The 24775-nt window shown below is 39.7% G+C and overlaps 1 protein-coding gene across 8 annotated transcripts in view; it reads right to left on the bottom strand.

Moving 5' to 3' along the window:
- The window catches only part of sgcd (sarcoglycan, delta (dystrophin-associated glycoprotein)), a 208274-nt gene extending 191979 nt beyond the window's left edge, over nt 1-16295 (bottom strand). For 2 of the 8 annotated variants that reach the window (XM_054756133.1, XM_054756141.1), the window contains exons 1-4: nt 16172-16295; nt 2454-2596; nt 1066-1180; nt 877-968 (exon numbers count right to left, since the gene is read on the bottom strand). The gene's annotated coding sequence lies outside the window, so the exon portion shown is untranslated. Of the gene's footprint in view, nt 1-876; nt 969-1065; nt 1181-1370; nt 1518-2404; nt 2421-2453; nt 2597-16171 lie in introns of those variants that run through there. The other 6 variants (XM_054756134.1, XM_054756135.1, XM_054756140.1 and 3 more) reach the window with 6 other exon arrangements.
- Between the last annotated feature and the right edge of the window lie 8480 nt (nt 16296-24775).

The raw sequence follows: 24775 nt of genomic DNA, 5'->3' as shown, positions 1-24775 counted from the left end.
TTACACTTGATATTACTTTTGCCGAAGTGGAAATTTTCTTGTTTTTGCTTGAGTGGACAAATGATGTATCGTGGAGCACACTGTGAGTAGTTAGACGGTTTCTACTTTTAAAATGTAGATATTTTTGTGACATAAAAATATAATTGTTTTCATTTCTGTTGAATGTGTTATATAAATATTCAAAAATATCGTATTACATAATAAAAAAATACAGATTTATTTATCATTGAATTAATCAATTTTAGTTAAATTTATTTTAATACCGAAAATAACTATTGTTCCTATACAATAATTATAGTTTATTTTCATATGCCAGAAACGTGCTGTTTTAAATATTTTATGTTACACACGTTAAAGATTTTTTTGGGGGGGGGTTTCTCTTGCACGTGCTGAAGAGTGTGTGAGACTAGTGCTAGGTCATCAGTGAAGTACAAATCTTCAAGGGTTGTGAAGAGAGTCCATCTTATGCCCCGTGCCCGATCAAATGATCAAATGTCGTTTGCCTGATCATCCAGTCAATAGTCAAGTTGAAGAGCAACGTTGACATAGGACGTCCTTGTCTAACACTCGTCTTCACACCGCAGGCGCATGCGCCATAGACCTTCTTTGCGGATGCTGTCGAAAGCCTTCTCAAAATCAATGCTATTGATGTACAGCTGCCTTTGCCATTCAGTGCATTGTTCAATGATGTTACGCAGAGTGAAGATCCGAGCCGTGCACCCTCACCCTTTTCGAAAACCGGCGTGTTCTTGTCTTGTTGTTGAGTCGCTTGTCCACTAAGACAAGAGCAAGCCGGTTTTCGGAGAGTTTCCCCAGAGTAACTCCATCAATTTCCATCTTGTGGATGCTTTTATATTAAATTCATGAATGTCTTACCTTGGTGCCCACGCAGCTCCTTAGACGCTCAGGATGAAATAGAATTTCGTCCTTTGGTGCTCCAACCTTGAAATTCGTCTTTACGTTAACTGCTGACAAATAAATGCAGCAGAAGTTTTTAATGCGGCTGAAAGGAAGTTTATAGCGGCAGAAACTTATAAAGGATTTCAAAAGTAAGATGCTACTTACAGTGGAGGTGTCAATGCTCCAAATGATGGACGGCGTTTCCTCCCCCGTGTCCTTCAATTAGGCCTCATTCCTGCCGTCTCCCAATAAAACGCCTCGTTTGTTCAGCAGACGGCCACTAGCGAGCAAAATCATACAAACATGCAGTACCAGTCAAAAGTTTGGAGACACCTTCATATTCTATAGTATGACTAACTGTCTCCAAACTTTGGACTGGTTCTGTATGTGAGAGCTGAGCAGTAGATAACATAAAAGATGAAGGATGCCTTCAGTATGTGCTTTATCACCTTCAGACATAAAAAACACACCTGGCAGTGTGTCACTTTTTATTTTCAACAGTCGGCTACGCTGCGACGACAGATAGACTTTGTACTCGTGCCGGAAATTTGTCACCCACGCATCCAGACACAGAAGAATAGGAAAATATACAGAGACACAAAAACATCAAAACATGGTCATATAATCCAAACAATTTATAAATAAATACAAATAAATAAAAACTTCACTCTTTGATATATTACTACAAACTGAATGATATTATCTTAGTCTCACAAAAAATATGAAGTGATCGAACCACCTTTGTTATTGAGGGAAAAAAATCAATTCCAATTAAAATGGCGTAGTGGTGATTGACCTAAGCATACAACTATTTTCTGCAACAAAATTATAGTGACGATTTTACTGAATTCATGACATGACAGTATGATGTCATGAATTGTTTTAATATTAGGAGAAACGTAATGTTACAAGAACAATTGAGCAATTTACAAAATGTTACAAAAAAGTCCAAGAAAAAAAAGATACAGAAATAATATTGTAATTATGTTGAAAATGTTGCAATGTTATGAGAATAAAGCAGTTACATTACCAAAAAAATGTGTAAAGTTGTGGGATATTACAGTATAAGAAAAATACGTTGTTATAAGTCCATTTATTATATTACAAAACAGTTGGAAAGTTGCGACAAAATAAAGTCATATTAATTAGCTATATTACAAAAACTCAATTTATGAGAGAAGTTGTAATGTTACGAGAATAACTTTGTATAAAGTTACGGTTGTGAGAATAAAGTGAGAAAATGTTATGATGATAATGTTATGAGAATAGATATGAAATATGTTATAATTAGTAAACAGTCATTCTTGCAATTCTATTACTGTATCTTTGTAGCAAACCCAAAGAAAAACGCTTTTGTTCCAAAGGTGTATGTTCTTGTGATACCTCATTAATTAAAATAACTGTATGGCGGCCATTAGTCATGTTATGATCTGAAGCCTCTATTTAAAGCACTTCAGCTGCCTCATCTTTCTCAATGAATTAAAAGGAGGTCGAAATCTTTTACCATGACAGGACATTTGTCTCCGCTTGCCCATCTCTTCCTGTGTCCTCACCTGCTCTCGTCCTCGTCTCGTAATTACAAATGCAGTGTGAAGGGGAAGTGTGATCCATGGTGACAGGCGGGTAGCTGCATCCGTCCATGTATTTCTCTTCTCTTGTGTCGTTTGCATCTACAGTACCTTCACCCACTGCTAACCTTTGGATGGATGGATAAATGTGTGTGTTGATTATTTGCATCACCTGAGGTCAAGATCATACTGGTTTGGACTCTGTCAAGGGTGAGGTTAAACACACATACAGTAAAGTATAACAATACAATAACAGGAACTAGGAGTGGGGGAAATAATCAATTCTTAGATGCATCGCAATGCGGACATTGACGATTCATAAATGTCAATCATCGATGCTGACGGAAGAAAAAAAACTGAACAAAAAGACAGAAAGCGGAAGTGCCACCCGGACAGTTTATGGCGGTGCTCCTAAGTATAATATGCTAACAAAATGGCTGAGCGTAAACTCCGACCCACACCAGCTGGATTTGCAGCAAGCGTCTGGAAGCACTTTGGTTTCACGTAGTTGAAGGCAAAAATGAGCTTGAAACGAGCCAGACAATATGCAAGCTTTGTCATACATGCTTAAAATATTTTGGGAACTGGACAAATATCAGAAACCACATTGCACGTTTCCACCCAAACGAGGAGGAGACTAAAGTTGTTGCCAACCAGAGAACCATCGAGCAGGTGATAACTAATGTTCCACCCAACTCGGAAAAGTGTTTCTACTTGAAACACCTTTACTGCAAGGAATTTTTGGCCGTATTCGGTTGTTGAGAAGCAGGGCTTTCGTGCTTTGTTGCGCACTTTGGCACCCAGATACAACATCCTATCGCAACGTTATCTGACTGACACTGACACAATTGTGAATAAGGGCAGCATAGTTTTTTGGTTATACTGCAAGCATTATTGTTTAATGACAGCTGCTGGTACAAAAATCTATATTTTGTATGAAAGCTGTTTTTTACTTTGCTATGCAGCAAAAATATTATTTTGTCCGAGATTCTATGCTTAGGATTTTAGTTTGAATTCAGAAGTCTATTATTTATTTGTGAATAATTGCAGATTTTTTATGTTGGTTACTCAGTATGCTGAAGTTTGTTAATTTTATACATGCTGCTACTGGTGCACTTTACTTTTCCTGCTGGTTCTGTGCAATGAGAAATATGTTGGTAGATATAACCTTCCAATTATTAAAAGACCATGGAAGTAAATTAATCGGTTATTTACATTGTGGATCATTACAAACATGTTTCCTTTTAGTAGTACACAATGAGTAAAAATAAATTATAAATAGGACAAAAATCATGCATGAAAAAATTGACAAACTATTGATCACAAAAAAAAGTTGATAATCGTTTAATCATCATATCGCAGGCTTCTGAATCATAATCGCATTGAATCGTGAGGTGGCCAGAGATTCCCACCCCTAACAGGAACTCCATCCTGACAAACTAAACCTAACATTGACAATTTACGATGGGGTCATCGTGATGTTGTGAGAAAACGGTTGTAGCAGCAAATTTACAAGCAAATATTACTTGCAGTATTCAACGCAGTATTATCACTGTGGTTGTTGATATTATTTTGTCCTCTCCATCATGGTCTTTATGGCCATCATAGACATTTGCTGATGTAGTCTTGTTTGTTTCTGTTGTTTTGTTATCGTCGTCGCAATTGATGTTGTTGCTGTTGTTCCTGTCTCTCTCTCTGTTGTCCCCCTCTTGTCCCCGCACTCCCCCCTCTGTTTTTTTTTTCTCTTCATCTGTATCCCCTCCTGCTCCGGTCCAGCCGCTACAAATTTGCAAAACAACAAAACATCAAATAAGGTCAAATACATTCTGTATAACAGGGGAAGTTTATCTCACACTTTTCCCTGGCAGAGCAAATCTGTTGAGCATGTAAAGGCCTTTAGATCAAACAATCATTTTGATTAAAATACTATCTGCCCTAATGGCTGGACTGGACAAAAAAAAAAGAAAAATCATGAAAAAAGGGAGAATATTAAGAGAATAAAGCTACATTAAAGTTATGAGAATGGCGTGGTAAATATACCAGAATGACACTCTTCTGAGAAATGTGAAACCTGAAAAAGTTGTAGAGTATAATAAAATACAAAAAAGGAATGTTACGAAAATAAAGTCATGTTAGAATAAATTCATAACATCACCAGCAAAAAGTCGGAATGTTACGCAAATAAAATCGTCACATGAAAAAAAAGTCAGAATGTTAGGAGAAGCAAGTCATAATGTTGGAATAAACTTATAATGTTAGAAGAAGAAAGAATGAAATAGAAATAGAATTGTTACAAAAACGTTGTAGTATGACAAGAGCAAAGTTGTAGTGTTACGAGATAAAGTTGTAATGTTGTGAGAAAAAACGTTGTAGTCAATATGTTAAGAGGAAAAAAAACGTTCTGAGAATACATCTGTAATGTTATGACAATAAAGTTACGACAATAAAATGCAAAAAAAGCCGCACTATCACAAGTTACAGTATGTGAAGTACAGTCATCCCTCGTTTATTGGTTTATTGGTTCCAGACCCGACCGCGATAAGTACATTTCCACTAAGTAGTATTCAATATTAATAAATGGAATATTTTCATAGTTGTAGCATGGAAAACCTGTTTATGGCCTTCTAAATATCATTATTAGAGCCCTGTATAGTCACCGTTACATTTGTATTACCCAATATGGCAGACATAATAATAGAAAATAAGCCATCTTAGACATAAATGAGATGGACTCACACCTTAGCATTGGCAGCGTATTTCCTGGTGGCTATTGTCTCATCAGTGTAACGTTACTGACACCTAGAGACTAGGGTAGAATACTACTCTCCTGCCGCTGTTAATGGTCAAGGAGAGACTCACGATGCACTTCAATCGCTTTATTAACAAGCAGAGAACATTCACACAGGAGCTGCTGTCGGCCACTCTCTACACTGCTGACCTGCTGCTAGCACTCAGCTAACAGTCAACTCTAGCCAGCTAAAAAGTCACACACGTCACTTCCCAGGCCCCGCTTCTTAAAGGCGCACACAAGTCATAGATACTGCATTACACTTCCGATCACATCTTTTGAATGCTTTATATTTTTATTTTCGTTAATTTAGCCATTTTTATGCTTGAAAATGCTTCATGTAGGCCATGGATACGTACAATTTTTATAATAATAGACCACATTCAACCATGAAACCCCAATCATTTATTAAGTAATTTTTAAAAAACGACAGTGAAGGCGCGATTTCGAACCGCAATTTAACAAGGGTCAACTGTAGTTGTAAAGTTTCAAGAATAAAGTTGTGAAGTTATTATAGTGACCTCATTACAAGAAAGTTCTGAAAGTCATGAGAATAACAGTGGCCATTATTGGCCATTGTTGGGGTTGCTGGGGTGGAGCCTTAGGCCTTATTAAGCCAAGCTGCTACTGCAGTCAGACAAGACTTTGCTGTTTCCTTGTGCCAGTTGCTTATTCTTATTTGGGTTTTTTGTCAACTAAATTTTGGTTATGCCATTGTTTTCCTTTGTGCTATCATGTGTACTTCCGTGTTGTTTGCTTCTGTTTTGCTTGTACCGCCAGAGTATCTTCCTAGTCTTGGCACTTTTTTTTACACGTTGCTTTGCCCATACTTTTTTTCTTTATTACTTTTGCTCTAATTTATCTAGTCGACCTTTTTGTCACCATTATTTTTTGGTACTACTGCCGTGTACCACTTGTTAGTGCGCTCTAGAGTGGAACCTCTGTTTTTGTTCGGCCCAGTTTTCAGTTTTCGGCAAAAATTACTACCAAAAACATGTTTTGGTTTTTGTACACTGTCGTGGTTGTCACACGGCCAAACAGTGCCCAAACAAACACGGACAAACAAAAAACAGGTGGCAGAACACAGGTGACAAATAAACACGTGTATGCCAGTGAAGTTACCATAATAAAATCGTGAAAAGGTATTCATGACAACCTTGAATTGAATTTCCAATTAAGCGTACAACCCGCCTCCTCTGTCCACAGCTGATCAGGCTGAGTGGTCTTCCTGAGCCACAAATCTCTCAGTTTTGACCTCTTCACCCGCCATGTGTATGTCAATAATTGATTTGACCTTTCTGTTGAGCAATTAACCTCAACTGTCTACCCTCGTTTAATGTTTATCACCCCGGGGGAGGAGAAAACACACACACTCATTCTGATGGTGTGAAATACTGTACAGCATTATTATTGTGAAGTTTAATCTTCGAGGAGCTTTGACCTGCAGTCAGCTGTAGCTCGTGTCAACCTCAGCAGCTTTATGCTAGTGTGATTATGCATGCACTGATTTAGCAGCCTACAGTAACAAGTGCAAGTGAAGGAAGGAGGTTAATGAATATGATGGCGCATGTTAACGTGTGATGATGCAACACATGCTGACAGCACCAAGGTGTGGGACTTGAGCTTTACTGCATCAAGCATACATCACAGCGTGTCATAATGAGGCTTTTTCACCACCACTGATGCATAAAAGTGAATTAACGAGGAAAAATGACACCAGGCGCATTGCCAAGTCTCAGGGGGGTTATGAAATCAGGATGCAAACACTACACATAGTGGTTCCTTGACTTGAAAGAAAATAAATTTGAGTATCCGCATTTTTGTACCGATGCACACCAAAATTGGAGGGATTTTGCTATGCACATGTGCCACATGTGGGCAAAGTTTCATGGGAATTGCCGTTATAGGTTTTGTGTAATTCTGCTAACTAGCTTCCTAACGAGTGAAAAACAAGTGTATGCAATACAATGCTTTCACACTGTCTATTAGGGATGTCACAAGACACTCAGTTCAAGAGATGAGACGATACACAAGATGGGTCTGGCATGGCAATATATTTAAGCCAGCAAAATTATCACCTTCATTTTCATTTTTTGTGTGATGAATTAATTTATTATCGTCCCAGGCCTAGTGCCCACGAGGTGTTTATTTCTCTGGACAAGAAATCTCTTGAGATTTTGTGACACGAGATCTTGTGGCACCCCTACTGCCTCTAGGAGAACAATTTTTTCACCTTTTTTCCATGTAATTGTTCCGTAGAAAGGAGGCAAAAAAAGACACAAATATCAAAATTGCAGTGAGTATGACTACAAATGAGATATTTCACTTATATCTTTGCAATGAGTGTATACCAATAAGGAAGATAGCTATCAAAACTCCAGAAAAGTCGTCCAGAAATGTTGGGGGGTTGCTAATTTTTACAGCAAGTTAATTACAAATGTTAGTTCCATAGCCTCACTTCTCTGTTGTCACGGACCACCAAGTGCGAGGCATCATTTGGCCAGGTCAAGAAAAGCTTCACCATTGCTACAATGCTTTCCATTCCTAACTCAAGCCAGCAGTTCATGGTTGAGTTTGATGCTCCAGATAATGTTATTTCAGCGGTTCTCTGATTAATTACAAGGACAGGGAGTTCCATCCTTGACCTTACCGTTGTAAGATATTGTCATCTGCAGAATGCAATTTCGACAGTGGTGCCCACGAGCTGCTGGCAGCCAAAGTAGCACTGGCACATTTCAGGAATGACCACAAAAATATTTTAATATCTTAAGCATTTGAATTCCAGATCACTATTTTTTGGCCGATTTAATTTCACCTTGTCCTACTTCCTGGGCTCCAAGAACACCAGACCTGACTGACTTCGGCTCAGGAAACTAAGCTGGTTTTACCTAGCTCGTGTCTTGTTTCACCTTTGCATTTGGATTTTGAGGACCAGGTGCGGGAATTGGAACAGCAGGTGCCTCATCATCTAACTTCCCCCTGGTCAAGTTATTGGTTACTGATTCCAAGAAGGGCCCGGCCATACATTGGGCTCATATCAATAAGGGGTGAAGAAATCCATCAGGGCACAGCAATGCTTTTCGTGGCCCAAAATATTTGTTGATGTTTCTGAATATTTGCCTCTGCCTGTCCCTGTACGTGCTACTAACAAGTCATCTTCACAGAAACCCTCAAAGAGCTCAGACCCTTGTCTATTCCCCACCGAAGTGGGTTTTGGTGCAGGAGTGCTACATTCTGAGAGGAGTAGGAGGAGGAAGAAGAAGAAGGAGAAGGAGAAGGAGAAGGAGAAGGAGAAGGAGAAGGAGAAGGAGAAGGAGAAGGAGAAGGAGAAGAAGAGAGGAGAAGAAGAAAATTACACAATTTATTCCCTTTGTCAAAATTCCCTCAGGCAAGCAAACGACAGAGGCATTGCTTAATAATGCGTTTTGTATTTATGGTTTTCCTCAGGATGTTGCGTCTGATCATCCCCACTTTGTTTCTGTATTTTGAAGGGCGTTCTGTGGTTTGCTGGGGTCTGCAGTCAGCCTCTCTTCCAACAGCTGGACACCAAGCTGTGGTGCCTGGCTTCTCAGAATCCCTTATTATGGGCTAAGCAGCTTCTGTGGGTGGAACTGGTCCATAATACTCTTCCTCCTTCATCCATCGGTCTGTACCGCTATCACTGTTTGGTCACCAACCCTCTCTATTTAATTCACCTGTCACAGATTCCACAGTCCCCTCCACACTGGCTCTGGTTGAGCGCCTTCAGTCCCAGTCCAAGAGCTACAAGACTGCTGCAGAGCACCAGCCCCCTTTCATGCGGGTGGCCTGAAAGTCTTGTTGTCAGCCAAGAATCTTCTGCTGCATGTGTGCTCCCAGGTTTGTAGGCACATTCCGGTCAGCAAAAATATTAATCCCATCCATGTATGTTTTAGAATACCAAGGTCCATGTGGATTCACCCCTCCTTCCCCGTCCCTCCCATTGTCTGATGGTTTCCTTCAAGGTGTTCCCCATTTGTACTCATTACCTGCTCTGTAAACGCTCTAGTTGTTCTGTCTTGTGCCAGTGTGTTGTACTTGTACTTGTACATGTCATCTCCTTGTGTTCCTGTGTTGGGACCTTGTTTGCGTTAAACAAACATGCAAACTGCCCACCAACTCTGCCTTTGAGTCCTCCTAGCTATGGTTGTCATTGCAGATGTAACAGTCTGATGCTCTGATGCATTTGGCCTTGCAAATAGAATTTTGGCCCTAATTTTATTTTACTATTGCGAAAATGTTAAGTGGAGTCACACACCAAGCTCATCCTCTCTTCTAAAATTCCATCGCTCAAGTCCTTGGGATCATTAAGGCCTTCCATATTTCTGGTGACATGCGGACCTCGATTCCCTAAATCACAGCTTGAAATACAGTAAATATTGACTTTGTAGATTTATGTTGGGTTTTTCCTATTAGGCCAATTTTAGATCTCAACCATCCAATCTGCCCTATTTCATATTCAGGCCACAGAAACATGGAAGGTAGGAAATAGATTGCTATTATTGTGTCCCATGGGAGGAAACAAGTAGAGAAAAGCATGCCCCCCCCCCCCAGTCGATATAATAACAGCATTGGCATGACGTTTAAAGTGGAGCCGTGTTACGCCAATTAGGTGGACACTTTAACGTAATATGAGGCTAAAATGATAATTCCTGCAGAAATTGAAGGTTTCATCATAAAATCATCCAAAAAATGCCGTTCCTCCCCCTTGAGGCGCGTGTCCCATCTTGCAAACAGCATTTAGGCTGTGCAAATGAGATTGCTGCTGTCAATCAAGCCTCTAAAAGCGAGGAGGGGAGAAAGCTGCCTTTTTTTCATTTCAACTGAGAAAACAGGAAATAAAGTGTGACATATTTCTTCAGGCAAAGACGTATGAATACATTCCAGCGAGAGGCACACATTTCCTGTTATGTTGCATATTTATGAGACTCAAAGTCGCAGTTCATTTCATTAGGTTTATGCATCATATGTTGCTTTTAGAGCGGCCGGTGTTCCACTTTAAAACAGCAGCGCTGGAAACTGCGAAAACCAAGCCGTGTTGAACACATCAGACATTCTGACAAACATGTGGAGGAGGGTCCCTTGTATTCTTATGGAGACACATTTTATCCAAGAGGAGACTGAGGGCAGCGAAAGAATGGAGTGATACTGTGAAGGCTATGCTTTTTTGGTTTTGTCACTTCTTGTCATGAATATTACTAGTACAGGTGGTCCTCGGGTTACGAACGAGTTGCGTTCCTATGAGTAAGTCAAATTTTAGTGTAAGTCAAAACTCATACCTACATAAATAAGTCACTCACATTGTATAGAAAACACATGGACATAAAATACAGTAATTAATACACTAAATACAAAAATTAATTGTTTTTTGTTTTTTTAAGAGAGCAATTCCTAACTTACAAAGAATAAGATGTAGACCTACAGCAAACCGTTTTTTGTTTTTTGTTCTTAACAAATAAAATCTAATATCTAAAACTACTTAAAAAATACAGAAAGTCTATATTTAGCCATTTCAAAAGACCCTACCTTTAAACTTTGCTGAAGTTAGCTTAGCAGGTTTAAAACATTTTTTTTCCAAACTTGCTGTCCCAAGTGTGCTTCACGCTTAAAAAAAAAAAAGAGCAAACAAAAACAACCAATGACAGTGACATATGCTAACAAATAACAATAGAAGAGAGGAGGTGGCAGAATATAATACTGAAGCAAAGGTTAATTTTGCTATTTTTTTTAAACAATAGTCTAAAAACTACTTGAAAAATACAGACTAGATGGCAAGGGAGATCTGATACTACTGATACTGAGTCGGTTTCTTTCCTTCTGTTTTTGTTGGAGATCTCGTTGGAACTTCAATTCAAAAGTCTTCATGTGATACTATCTTCGTATAATTCTATACTGTAAATCTTGACAAGTTGCTCCATATTTTGGTCCATTTTTCTGCTATATGGACAATATTTCCAGGGTTGATAAGATCTTACATCCAGCCCAGTTTGGGCTCTCACTGCACAGCCGTCCACTAAAAGCACCTCCAAGTATTCACCCTCGAGTCGGCCAGCTGGTTGATAAGCCTTTAAGAGCACGACTAGCAGCAGAAACTACTGTAATCTCCCAGTTTGCTCGGCGACAAAAGACCATATAGTTCAACATAACCCGAATGGAGAGCTTAATATAATTCTTTCCTCTACCTGCTTATCTTTTTAAGACGCAGCCTCACACTTTTATTCCCTAAATCTCTCTCTCTTTAGCAATAAGTGCGTAAATGTGAGCGGCCTTACTATTTATATTTGCCCTTCTTCCACCTCCCTCCGTCTTACTTTTAAGTCCTGAGACGTTTACCACTTTTGCCTCTCATTACCTACAACAACTGAAGGTCAGCGTATCAATAGCACTGAGGTGTCATCATTTCTTTCAACCGAACCCTCAAATGTAAAACTTAGAATTAGCCACATGCTCTCTGTAACTCTTAATGTCACACTCAAAGCTCACTTTAAAACAGCAAAACTTGAGGGCTCAAAAGATGAGGACAAGAGAAACATCTCCAGTATCTGGAAACTGTAGGCTATATCTACTATATTTTGAGCCAGGTAATATTTAATATCTATAGGGTTCCATCTGCGAGGACATTGATGCAGCGCAGTGGGCATTCAGGCCTTCCAACCCCTCCCCACACCCAAGGTTGGAGAATTTTCTTTCATCGGAAGGACCCTGATTTTCCAGAAAATTACACTTTTAAAAGCAAATTTTGAGTTGAGTCAATGGTACTTTAGCATGTCGCACCGGGCCTACGTCCTAGAGATGCAGCGACCACAGCTGCCAATGTGATTTTTTTTCATGTGGCCCAGAATTCCTGGCAGCCCATGGTAGCAGGATAGGTGGCACCAGAAGGGTTCAGGAGATGCACAGCAGCTTGAAAAAGATCTGTTTTTACACCTGCTAAGTTGAGTTCAGCTGTGTTAAAAACTGACTCGAAATTTCACATAAGTCTTTTAAATTAGTTGTCAAAATGAGATGGAGAAAACATGTTGCAGAGTCAGCCACCCAGGGCTTCAGGGGAGGCACAGCTGCTTGAAAAAAATTCAATATTTTATATTTTAAAAACCTCAAAGCTAACTTGAGCTATATTTTGTGATCCTTCTTTATTGACAGCAGAGATACAAAACTATAGAACTTGCTTGCTTCGGCTGAAAACAGGGCAAATGCTACACTTCAGCGTGTTAGTGTCATTTAGTGCTTCGTCAAAAAGGTCACCGCTGCTTGGGAGTATCACAACCCGCTCGGCCTCGTCTTCATCATCTCGACTGTTCTCACAACGCCGTGTACGTCCACTTACGATGACATAGTGGAGCGGCGTGGCGCTGACAGAACTCATCTCGTGTCACATACATTATTCCGCCGGCCGCGCTGTCAGCCAAACACACACTCTGCCAACGTGGCTGACAGCCTCCGCGGGTCATCACACGCTATTTCACAGTGTGTGTGCTACTGGTGCGTTACGAGCAGTACATCACACACAGGTGGTGCTTTTATGTTCACTAGCATATCCTAGTGCCAGTCTGACAGGAAATAATTGTTACCAATGTGCAAAAGTAGCATCCATGCGAGAGAAAAGATCAGAAAATACACCAGACTGAGATTTTGTACGCCAGAAGGAGCATGTTGTGTATACTATGTAGTTTAAAATGTTATTGTTGCACATCAAGTGTTGCAATGCAATATTGTGACCAAACGCAAAAATTAGACGTAACTCAGAATCAGGATGACCGAGCTGTTTGTCAACTTCTTTTGTTATGTGAATTATGGCACAATACTAAAAATCCTTTTCAAAGTTGATTGGAGACTGCAAAGAGTAGTTTGAAAGACAGCCTTACCAACAATTGCAAACAGCCTGTAAAACCTGTCGTTTTTCCGCCTTTTTCATTAGTGTGAATCATAAACCTAACAAGATTCTTTCTTGCACAATGCACAAATAACAGCCATGCCAACCAACAAACAAATGGTCAACAGCTCCCTTTAATGCTGCCATTTTCCCGCTTATATCACTGTTCTGTACAAAAGGCACCAACAACAAGTCAACCTGGCAGCTTCTTTGAGTTGTGACAGAGGTGCAGTGACTACTGCACAGACTCCTGCAATAGGCTTCTTTGCTGGGATCTACTGATGCCGCAATTTTGCTGGAAATGGGCCAATATAAACCTCTTATCGTTCCAGGAAAAACAAGTCTTTCGATGTCAATGGGAGATCGTTCTAACTAACTGTAACTAGGTGTCATTATCAGCTGTGTGCCAAACAACACCCCATAAAACCATCACCGTGACAACCACTGCATCTTGCCATGGTCAGGGCTCTTATGGATTTGACATTTCAAAATTTCTACTCCGGACGTTCTCCAGACCAAATATGTATCATTAGATCTTCAACCATTAATCAATCAATCGATCACTGATTATCCAATTAACTATTTTGGTATCCGATTAATACTTTTTTAAAATTTAAAATGTAAATATTCTCTAATTTCAGCCTCAATTTCATTTTTTAAAATTTCCTTAGTCATTCATGAAAGCAGACCTATTTTCTTTGTATCAGACTAGGGCTGTCCTACCGAGTCAGACTGGTGTTCGAGCCACCGAGTCAGTGAGCGTGAACTGATGAAGCCTGCTCGGATGAAATGTGAAAAGTTCTCAAAAATAACGTGAACAGTCCAGTAGCGATCGATTAAATGCCCTGAAAATACAATGATGGATGGATGTGAACATTCACAGGGTTATTATGTTTGCCTTTTAGGCAAAACAAGATCTTCACGCACATCAGCTTTGACTTTGGAAAAAGCAATCGATATCTTTGCCTCTTTTCTGATATGTGAAACCACCAACTGTTTGGTTCCGTCTGTGTAACCGATTACTCGATTAATTAAACAACAAGCTTCGGATTAATCGACTCAGAAAATAATAGTTAGTTGCAGCCCTAGTATTTTAAAACTGTGGAATTAATATGTTTTTTCATTATTATTATTATTATGTATATTATTTCATTATACTGAATATGTACTGTATGCCATTATGTCACCATATAATTTCCAGGAAATTATAGCTAAGTAATGTAGCTCATACAAAAGGTTGGAGGAGGATAAGAGCAGAGGTTTCTGGGCAACACAATTGTGGTAACAGTCTTGGAAACATGAATATTTTTCCATACTTGAGTTTCCATTTTCCACGCTTTTTCTGACCTGGAAATTTGCTAAATCAAATTCATTCCATACTTTCCATGCGTGCGAAGGAACCCTGCATGGTGGTCCTGGGGGCTGTCTTACGACTCTCTACCAGGAGGGGTACAAATCACACTCGACTTGAAGCGACTAGCACTGCAGATGATGAAAAGGCAACTATTCATCAGTTGTAGCAGACATCTATCCTTCCAGCTGCTCTATTATTCCCCCATATTTCTTTACATCAGACCATTCATCTTTTATATATACACATGCTGAACAAGAGAGTGGACCCTTAAGGATTATCGTGGAGCCAGAGGCCCTTTGCTGGTGGCATGACACCATCCATAATGCATTTGTCTCTTGAGAGGGACCGTCTGATGGCAGAATTTGAACACACACAAACCTTACCTGGGAAATCTCAGCATCTATTATGTAGTATGTGACTCTGATTCCGCCACATGAGATGCAACAACAACAAGAGCGAGGAGGGCTGCTGATTTTTGAGTGAGCAGACACATGCACACAAAATTCTGCGGAAAAATACCTCAAATGTCACATGAAAACTTGCGAGATCGAATTGTCAACTTTTCGCCGTGGACTTCAGGTCAGTGAGCATCTAAAGCTAAAACTAAAATAATACTCAACGATCCACTAAAGACAGGACCGCTCTGCTGCTTGTAAGGATCACCTGCTAAAATGGAAGTCAAAGATCCTCTATCCAAAAGACCTCATGCAAAAACAGGTCATATGAATTATTCTGGTCACGAGGCATCAGTACTGTTACATTGATGAGACATTAGCTTACATTACATTACCTTAACACTGCATGGATTCAGCCTTAATATGTCCGACATAACATAGTGAAAACAGGTTTTCCTCACATTCCGTGTGGAAGTGGTAAGTTTTTGGCCTCTTACTTTGTCCTTCTTCTGCAATCCATTTGAAATCCTTTATTAAGTTTAAAATAAATAAATTGTAGGCTAACTAGTTAGCTTGGTAGATTGTTATACTTAAAGTGGCGTCCGTCTCTTGTGTCCCTGCTCTTTTGAATGCCTTATAATGGTATTTTAGTTTATTCAGACATTCTTATGCTTGAAAATGCTTAATTTACTTTTTAAAATTTGTTTCAATGTGCATATTTTTGGACAAATAATAGGCCGTATTTAACCATGAAACTGCATGATTTATTAAAGAATATGTTTTGGAAAAACCGTGATAGAGTGAAACCGCAAAATTCAAAGGGATGACTGTGTTAATATTTTTTTTTGTAATAACAAAATTCTTCGACTTGGAGGGATGGTCAACATAAACGGGGCCGACTTAAACAGGTTCCTCTTTTGGAGCAAATGTAACCACCCAATTATTAGACCGCTGCGCTGTCCTCGCAACACGTGACTGTATGCCGCTTGACAGCCAGCGGGCCAATAAAGAAAACTCCGTACACAAGGACTACTTTTCTTGCTTCAGTGAAGCTTTCTTTGTCGTGCATGTATGCGTGCAGTAACCGTAACATACAAAAAATGCAATTACTATCTATAATTGTACATTAAATATGCTAAACAAGTAGCTAGCTGAAACACGGCGATACATTGCTTACAGCTACATCACACCATCGAGTTTACAAACACATTCAAATAATAATTAAGGAACATTTGAGATGGATATCTTAAGTACTTTGAACACATGGATACTCACAAAGACGAATGGTTCCCAAGGCGCAAGCGTTTCAGCAAACACAACTTGTTTATGAGCTTTTTCAAACTTCCTTTCTGCTGTTGCTAGCTTGTGCTCGCAAAGAGAGGAAGATCGTCAAAGATCGTCTACTGAGAGAGGATCACTCACTCTTGTTGTCACTGAAACGATTCTTTTTGGAGACGATGTCTCACTTTTATCTTTTTAACCATAGCATTTTCACCGTTTTTACTATACATTTTAAACATATTTATTTACCAGCGATGAACCCGTTTACACATTTTAAATCAACTCACAAATCACATGGACCCAAAGACATAACAATAACGTTGTACTGCCAAAAAAATGTAACTCTTATGAGCTAGTTTTGTTGTCATTGTTATATTTGTCCAAGCAATGTACGTTTAGCTGGCCTTTAGCTGGCCTTTGGACCTCAATGAGCGCGCTGGAGTGTAAATTTGGATGAAGTCCGAGATGTATTGAGGGGCCAGCTCACTCGACCCCTTAAAAACAAACAATGGAATCTTAAAATCAATTCTAAAACAAACAGGCAGCCCGTGCAGGGAGGCTAGAATTGGGGTGATCTGCTCCCTTTTTTTTTTGGTTCCTGCCGCAGAGTTCTGGACGAACTGTAAGCGAGAGAGTGATTTGTGGCTTATTTCAGAGTAAAGTGCATTACAGGAGTCCAGACGTGACAAAATAAAAGCGTGCATGACTTGCTCAAAATGTCGTATAGATAGAAATGATTAGATTTTAGATAAAAGGCGAAGATGATAAAAACAGGATTTTACAACGCCGTTGATTTGTTTGTTGAGCTTAAGATCACTGTCAATATTTAGTTAGCCAGCTATTTAGATATTTAGTATTTATCAGCGAGAGTCTGTAACGTTGCTCCGGATCATTCCGTTACCTCTGCTTCCCTTTCATGTCCTGTGTTATTCCCAGATGACTTTACATCTTCACTCCCTCCTTCTCTTCTTTTCCCGTTTCCCATTACATCTTCAGTCTGCACTTGGCTAATAGTTGAAGTATTTGCCTGCAATACTGATGAGGCCCATTAGCGCGAGAGAGATGCAACAAAGGAGGATGGGTCATATGATGAGCTTTCTCCCTCTTATCAATTCCAGGAAACATTAAAGAAGAAAGGAAAGGAAAAAAAAAGTCATTTCATACAAGCGTAATTAAATGACGCAGGCTTGATAGCTTGATAGTCTCAGGACTCATTGTGCAGGCAAATTATGTGGATCGATGCACACAAAGGTTGTTTTGGGGTTTTTTTTACAACTGCAGCCAAGAAACCAGAAAGGCTTTTCAGTTGGATTCCATACATGTATTAGCTGTCAAAAAACATTTGTGCTTACAAATCCCGAGGTGCTGTAACCATGACAACAATGACCACCACGGAAAGTTGGTTTAACCTAAAACATCTCTCACGTTTTATAGCCATACCTAAATAGTAAATATCATATATATCGTAAATGCCATAATTATAGCCGGGGTGTTAATTTACTAGTACCACTAATAGGCAGGACAGTAATCCTTCATTTATTGCAGTTAATTGGTTCCAGACCTGACCAGGTTTCCGCGAATTAGGATTCCTTATTTTAAATGGAGTCTTTTCGTAGTTAGAGCATACAGAACCTGTTTACAACCTTCTAAATATGTTTTTTAACATTATTAGAGCCCTCCAGAGATGAACTACCACCCCTATAGTGACCTTTACACTCATATTACCAAGTAGAGTAGGCATAATAAGAATAAATAAGACATGTATGACATAAATAAGACTCATGCTTGTGTGTGTTGCTATAAATGTGTTCCCTAGGGAAGCTGAGCGGCAGGCGGACAGGAAGTGACGTTGGAGGTTCAGAGTTGACTTTTAGCTTAGACTTTTAGTTACGGCTGCAACAGTAGCCTGTGTTTTTATTGGGGACTATCGTGCCTGTTGTGAGATCATTCAAACCTGCAATAAAAGCCTGTTGCCCTGGCGATCAATTCTGGTGCTTGTGTGTCTCACCCAACATCACTGACACCTAGTGGCCAATGTAGAATACTACATATCATAGAAGGTTATAAAAAATGTTAAAATATTTGTTATTATGGAATCTGCTGTAGGGACTGGAACCACTGGAACCAATTGACTGCGATAAACGAGGGACGACTGTGTTTGTATTTCAGTTCCATTTAGCTATTTTCATGCTTGATAATGCTTAAGTTGGGCAAAGAATATGTAAAATTTGCTTAAATATGCATATTTTATTAATGATAGGCCTTATTAAAACATGATAGAGTGAAGCCGCGGAATTCAAACTGCAATGTGGTGAGCGACAACTGAAATTGGATATAATTTATCATGAATTATGATATAGTTATTTTACGTACATTCAAAAGCTCTAACTACGGGTTCAGATCGAGCTTTTCTTAGCTTCCGTCGCCCAAGCAAGCAATGGGGTGTTTAAAAAAAGTTAAATTTGATAAAGATAAATAAAGATTAAGATAAATTTGGTAAACACGACATCTTTATTCTTGGGAAATGACATTATTCTGTAATATTATTAGTTCTCGTGAAAAAAAGATGACTTTTTCTCTTATGACAACTTGATGTTACAAAATTCTTGCAACGTTATGACTTTCTTGTTGAATTTTTTACATGTGAAATTCCAATTTTATTCTAATACTGTGTCTTTATTCTCGTTGAAATGCAGACGTTTTTATAACTTATGTCCTTTGAAATTCTGACATTTTCACTCCACCGCATTGCACAACGCTGCAGCATCAGCGCCCGCAAGGTAAGGAGCAAACTGCTCAGTCGGCATTAATACCGCTGAGAATCACTTTAAAGCGCATGCAGAGAAGATAAAGCACGTAAAATGTGACTTAATAAAAACCACATCAGGATGTTGCCTACAGCCACAGCTGTTAGTGCTAATGTTTGGGGTGTTCTTGGTTCCGTGGTTTTAATTTCCTACAGCATCAGTGTTGTTCCTATTGTGAAAAAAGTAATTAAGCAATAACGGATAGCTGTGATAAGATTGGATTTGATTGCACAAAGTGAGCTGTGGATGCTTTCCAAGCTTTAAATTAAGCCATAAAGAGGAGAACAGCCTACGTGCTTCTTCGTCAGCTCTCTCTCCTTACATCCTGATAGAGTGACTCCTATTAGAGCCCCGGTGAATTAAAAGACATGTTTGTAATCATTCAGCCGGAAGTCCTTCAAGGAGCGAATTCAAATAAGCCAGTTTATGAAGTCCACGCCAAAATAACAGTGAATTAAGGTCTGATTGAGAGGCAAAGAGAAAGCAGTGGGTGGCGAACAACTGAATGCCTGCAGGTGGTTCACAGCAGTGCCAGGAAAAAAAAAAATCATCCAAGTTCAGCTCCAGTGTTTTATTATTCATTTTGAACACATAGAGAGCAGTGGTGTCAGGCAGCAGCTCGACAGTTGGGGAGACGTTGCTATAAGTCCACTCCAAAAGTGTCACCGTGGACCCGCGGGGCTGCCCCACAGAGGAATAGATGGGATTTAAGGGAAAGCATTACTCATTTAAAAAGCTCCTATGTGCACAAGTCAACTTACCATGTATTATTCTCACAGCTATAAAGATGCTCGGCCATCTTGTTTACACGGGTGTTCCACAGCAGAGCGTCTTCATCTCATACAAAAGAACGCACAGGCGACAGTGCGCAGGGATACGGCGGGAGACAAATATAACGCAGAGCGATTTGTAATAAAAAAAAAAGCAGCACTAAAAAAATCTGCGAATCCGCAACAGAGCGAGGGAACACTGTACACATACTGGTAATTGACAGTTGGACAATAGCGGAAAAAAGTAGATAGCTTTGCATAAATGTCATAATACATAATACTGCCCTGCGATTGGCTGGCGACCAGTCCAGGGTGTACCCCGCCTGTCGCCCGAAGTCAGCTGGGATAGGCTCCAGCATACCCCTGCGACCCTAATGAGGAGAAGCGGCATAGAAAATGGATGGATAGATGGAAATCAATAAATACGGAAAAGATCACCTCAAATTTGTGGTGCAATAACACATAATAACTAATAATAATACATGCTAATAATAATACAATATGACGTAATCAGTCCAGTGCAGTCCTTCCACGACAGGAGATATGTGATGTTACACATACCGGTATCGGTTGATATCAGAATTGGAAATCGAGAGTTGGACAATATCAGCATATCGAATATCGGCAAAAATGCCAATATCGGACATCCCGACTTGTCACATTTCAACTCCCTTCTCGTGATCACAACTTTTTTTTTTCGTAATATTACATCTTGTTTCTCGTTGCAACATTTGGAACTTTTGTTCTGTAATATTCCATTACTGTCACATATCAAGTTGATCTGGTAAATGTACAATTTTCAGCCCACATGTACAACAGAAACTGTATTTTTATTCCACATGCATCATCTCTGCCTTCCGCTTGCTTTGTATTCAGTGCGTCGTCCTCCTGCAAGCAGCCCGAGCAGCTTTGAGGAGCCCCATATAATTGTTGTGCTGTCGGAAAAAAAAAAAAGCGTCACTGATTAACCTCGCCACTCAGGGTTTCCCCCCACATTTTTAAAACGGGAGACCTCCAGGCCATCATCGCTGTCCAAGCTGGAGACATTTTAAATAGCTTTGCCCCATTTATTTTGGTCACGCTGCTTTTGGTCGAGGTGTTAGCTCCAGGCTTTGTCTCCCAGATTTCACAGCATATGAGCTCAACATGGAGCAGGTGTCGTCTCAGGAGATATGCACGTCCAAAAGGAAAAAGCCACACAAACGCTTTAATCCTGCTAACATAATCACTGGATTACTTCATGTTGGTCTGCGTTGCTACTTTTCAACGACAATACAGCTTAATCTGTAAACCTTAGTTGGTGGATTCCTTCATGGACAGTTTTTAAGGTAAGAAGATGTAATAGAAACACGTTCCGCCTGCAAGAGTGAAGTTAGTAATGTTCCAGTTAAATAATAATACAGTTCCTGGCATGAATTTAGTCGCAATATCTTAATGTTACGAGGGTAAAGTCATATTTGAATGAGAAAATAAAGTTGTGTTTTTTTCTGAGAATAAAGTTATAATGTTACGAGAACTAAAGCAAAAATTGTAAAAGGGAAGAAAGTTGGAATAAGAGGAAAAATATACAAGAAGAAACCCCAAATATTATGAGAATCAAAACACAATATTTCACGGATAAAGTCATAATTTTACAGGGGAAAATAGTTGCAATTTTGGTAAAGTTGTGAAATTACGGTACAAGAAGGAATTTGAAATGTTACAGGAATGAAAATTTTTCATTTTACATGAAAAACGTTCAGAATTTCAGAAAAGGATAAAGTCGTGATTTTACAGGGGAAAATTATTTTCTTAGTATTTTGGTAAAGGTGTATGATTATGACAATATTTTAATATATTAACTGTATATATGATCATCTTTATGTAATGTAAATATACTATATATTTATATATTATGACAATAAACTAATCAGTAAAAGAATGAAGTTGAAATATTACAAGAGTAGCAATTTTGCATGAATTGCATGAAACAATTTTACGACAAATTAATAACTACAAAAAAAAACAGAGTTGTAATTTCGCAACCAGGTAGTTACCTGTAAAAATAAAGTCATGATTATGACTAAGTTGCAACATTCCATGAATAAAGTCAGAACTCTACAGGCAATAATGTCACAATTTTATGAAAAGAAAGTCCCAGTATAATGAGAAAAAAAAAGGTACCGAAATTTTATGAGAATAAAGTCAGATTGCAAACATGTTGGACTCTAAAAATCTACACAGCCGTCTCTCATTTATCGCGGTTAATTGGCTCCAGACCTGACCGTAATAAGTCCGTAATAACTGGAATATTTTTGTACTTGGAGCATAGAAAACCTGTTTACGTTTTTACCATTATTAGCCCCGCAGACATGAAATAACACCCTTTATACTTGTATTATAGTACACATGATAATTGATAAGACATGATAACTCACCGTTAACACTGGGAAAGTTCCTTGTTGTTGTAGTATCTCAAACACAATATGGGTCGATCGCATGTCATTAAAAAGCATGAGGTTTGTCACTTGACTGATATACAGGACAGCCAGGCTCTCTGACAAACACGCACATACTACTACTGCTAGCTTTGTTTACACCACATTGCGTAACTCTTACGCGCCGGCTACGGGATCTCCGTAGAAACACGCTTTTAGCATAGCACCGACCTAACCAGTTAGCCGACAATTTATGTATTCTAAACTTAAGGAGTTTCAAAATGAGTGGAAGAAGGACAACGTAAGAAGCCAAAAATGTACCACTTCCACATGGAATGGGAGGAGAACTTTTTTTCACTATTTTATGTCGGACTCTGTATCCATGGCTGACTCCATGTGTAGTGAAATTTAAAATAATGCAATGTAAGGTACCGTCTCTTCAATGTAACATGACCGATGCCATTGGGCCATAGCCGACCACGAACTAGCGGTGATATATTAATGAATTCATTTTTTATGAACCGTGATACAGTGAGGGAGCGATGTTCGAACCGCAGTGTAGTGAGGGACAACTGTACGTCAATGTTCTCGTAATATTACTTTTTTTCCAGTCCTGTAAACTGGGAACGTAGATGTGGACTTAACCCATCACTGCTGCATTTTCCACTAACGATGGGACTTAATGAAAAGGACAACAACAAAACTAAACTGGAGATGGCAACTTCATTTTCAGACAAAGCACCTTGTTTGGGGCTATTCTTTGTGTGTGTGTGGGCCAGCTGACATTTACCGGCTCTCCTCCTCTTGTGAACTAGCGGGTGAAGTTGGAGGTAAATACGATTAAGTAGAACAAACTGTTCTGACCTTTTAGCTTCGCCTCTGGTTCGGGAGATGCAACGGGATAGCCGTGATTTGGGGGGTTGCGCTGTAAGGTTAAGGAAATGACAACATGAACTTTTGGGGTGAATCATGCTGCTTTTATAGCGATGTCAGCCCAGCCGTGGCCAAATAGAAACTTCGGAGCATTCCCAGACACTCCAATGTTGCTGTTTTTTTTTTTTTTGTCTGACAAAGTTAAAGGTCATGTTAAGGTAGACTGTATTTAGTACTCCTGATGATCCACATGGCTAGCTATAGTATGCATGCCTGAAGAACCATCAATAAAAACACCGTGGCTGTTTACAGAGGGGCCACAGTGAGAACAAAGTGGGCCAACGGCAGGCACTGTTAAGGCCGGAGAGAGGGTCAGGGTCACCGAACATCCCAATCTCTGTCTTGTTGTCATTTAGATTGAATACATTTCTGGACATCCACTCTTTTATGTCTTATAGACGCTTAAGTCGTTATTCACTTTCACAATTGTACATCATCTGCAAAAAAATGGGAATAGGAGTTTGTATTTTTTTTAAATGGATCCCAGAGGCAGCAAATAGAGAGAGAAAAGGACAGGGCCCAGGATTGAGCCTTGAGGTACCCGGCATGATAAAGGGGCTTTCTCTGAAGACAAGACTCCGAGGTTGACAGAGCGTATGATTTAACACTAGAACTACCGTGGCCCCTTCTTGGTAGTTCTAGTGTTTAACCATTTTAGGCATCTTTTAAAAGCCTAGCAGGGAGGCTATCAAGCAAGCACTCAGGAGATCTTACACTTTGGACGGTCTTTGACACATCAGATAGTGATACAGTGTCAAAATATCTCAAAACTGAGCACCGAGGAGTAACACTCGGGTCTGCGGTAGTGTGAAAAGAAGTTGAGCGAATGCTTACAGTTTCGTCAGTGAAAAACACGGGGCGACAGCAGTCGATTCAGGAGGATTGACAATCCTGTTCAAAACGTTAAAAAGACGCAAGGTTAGACATATATTGCGTCTTTGCCGTCCTTACGGCTTTTTGATAACTAGATAGGCGGTCTCTCAAACTCTCCAGGGAAACATGAAGTTAACCTTTTTTCCACTTCCTCTCTGCACGGCGAGAGAGAAAGAGAGAGCGAGCGCATGAGGAGTGTCATCAAGCCACGGCTCACCAGCGGGTTTTGAATGCCTATTTGTGAATGGGGCAATCGAGTCAAGAATGTCACTGCAGGAGGAGTCAAAGAGGCGGACTAGTTCATCGGTGGCAAGCAGGATGTAGATGGTCCGACAGGTGGTCGTCTGTGTGCAAGTTTGCTGTTACATTTCGCCATCCCAGATTGTGATGGGATGGAAGCTGTCAGATTTAAAAACGGATTCTCTACCCCAGAACAGGTTAAAATTGCCAATATAATTCAAGGAGTGTGTTGGTTGGAGGGAGAGGATACGGCTGCATATTCCGTATCCGTTGTGAGGTGAGAGAGGGCCGCTGATAAAGATGGATTTTCCGTGAAGGAACTGAAAAAGATGATTAAACTGTGCTTTGGTGATTTCAGACTGTCGGCGGAAGGCGTCCCACGCAGCATAATTATTCTGTGGATGGATGGCGGGAGTGATCGCTCGAGAATGTCGAAGCTCTTTGAATGAACGACGGGGACAGTAGCTCCCGGAAAGCAGCACGTTATGGCGTTGAAGAAATGGATGTTCCGGATGATGGAGTCTCCGACTATCGGAGAGGTCGGTGGAAAGAGAGGAC

This window comes from Dunckerocampus dactyliophorus, chromosome 16 (assembly GCF_027744805.1).
Source record: "Dunckerocampus dactyliophorus isolate RoL2022-P2 chromosome 16, RoL_Ddac_1.1, whole genome shotgun sequence".
Classification (NCBI taxonomy): domain Eukaryota; kingdom Metazoa; phylum Chordata; class Actinopteri; order Syngnathiformes; family Syngnathidae; genus Dunckerocampus; species Dunckerocampus dactyliophorus.
Note: the sequence above shows the minus strand (reverse complement) of the source record. Positions and strands in the feature narration are given on the sequence as shown.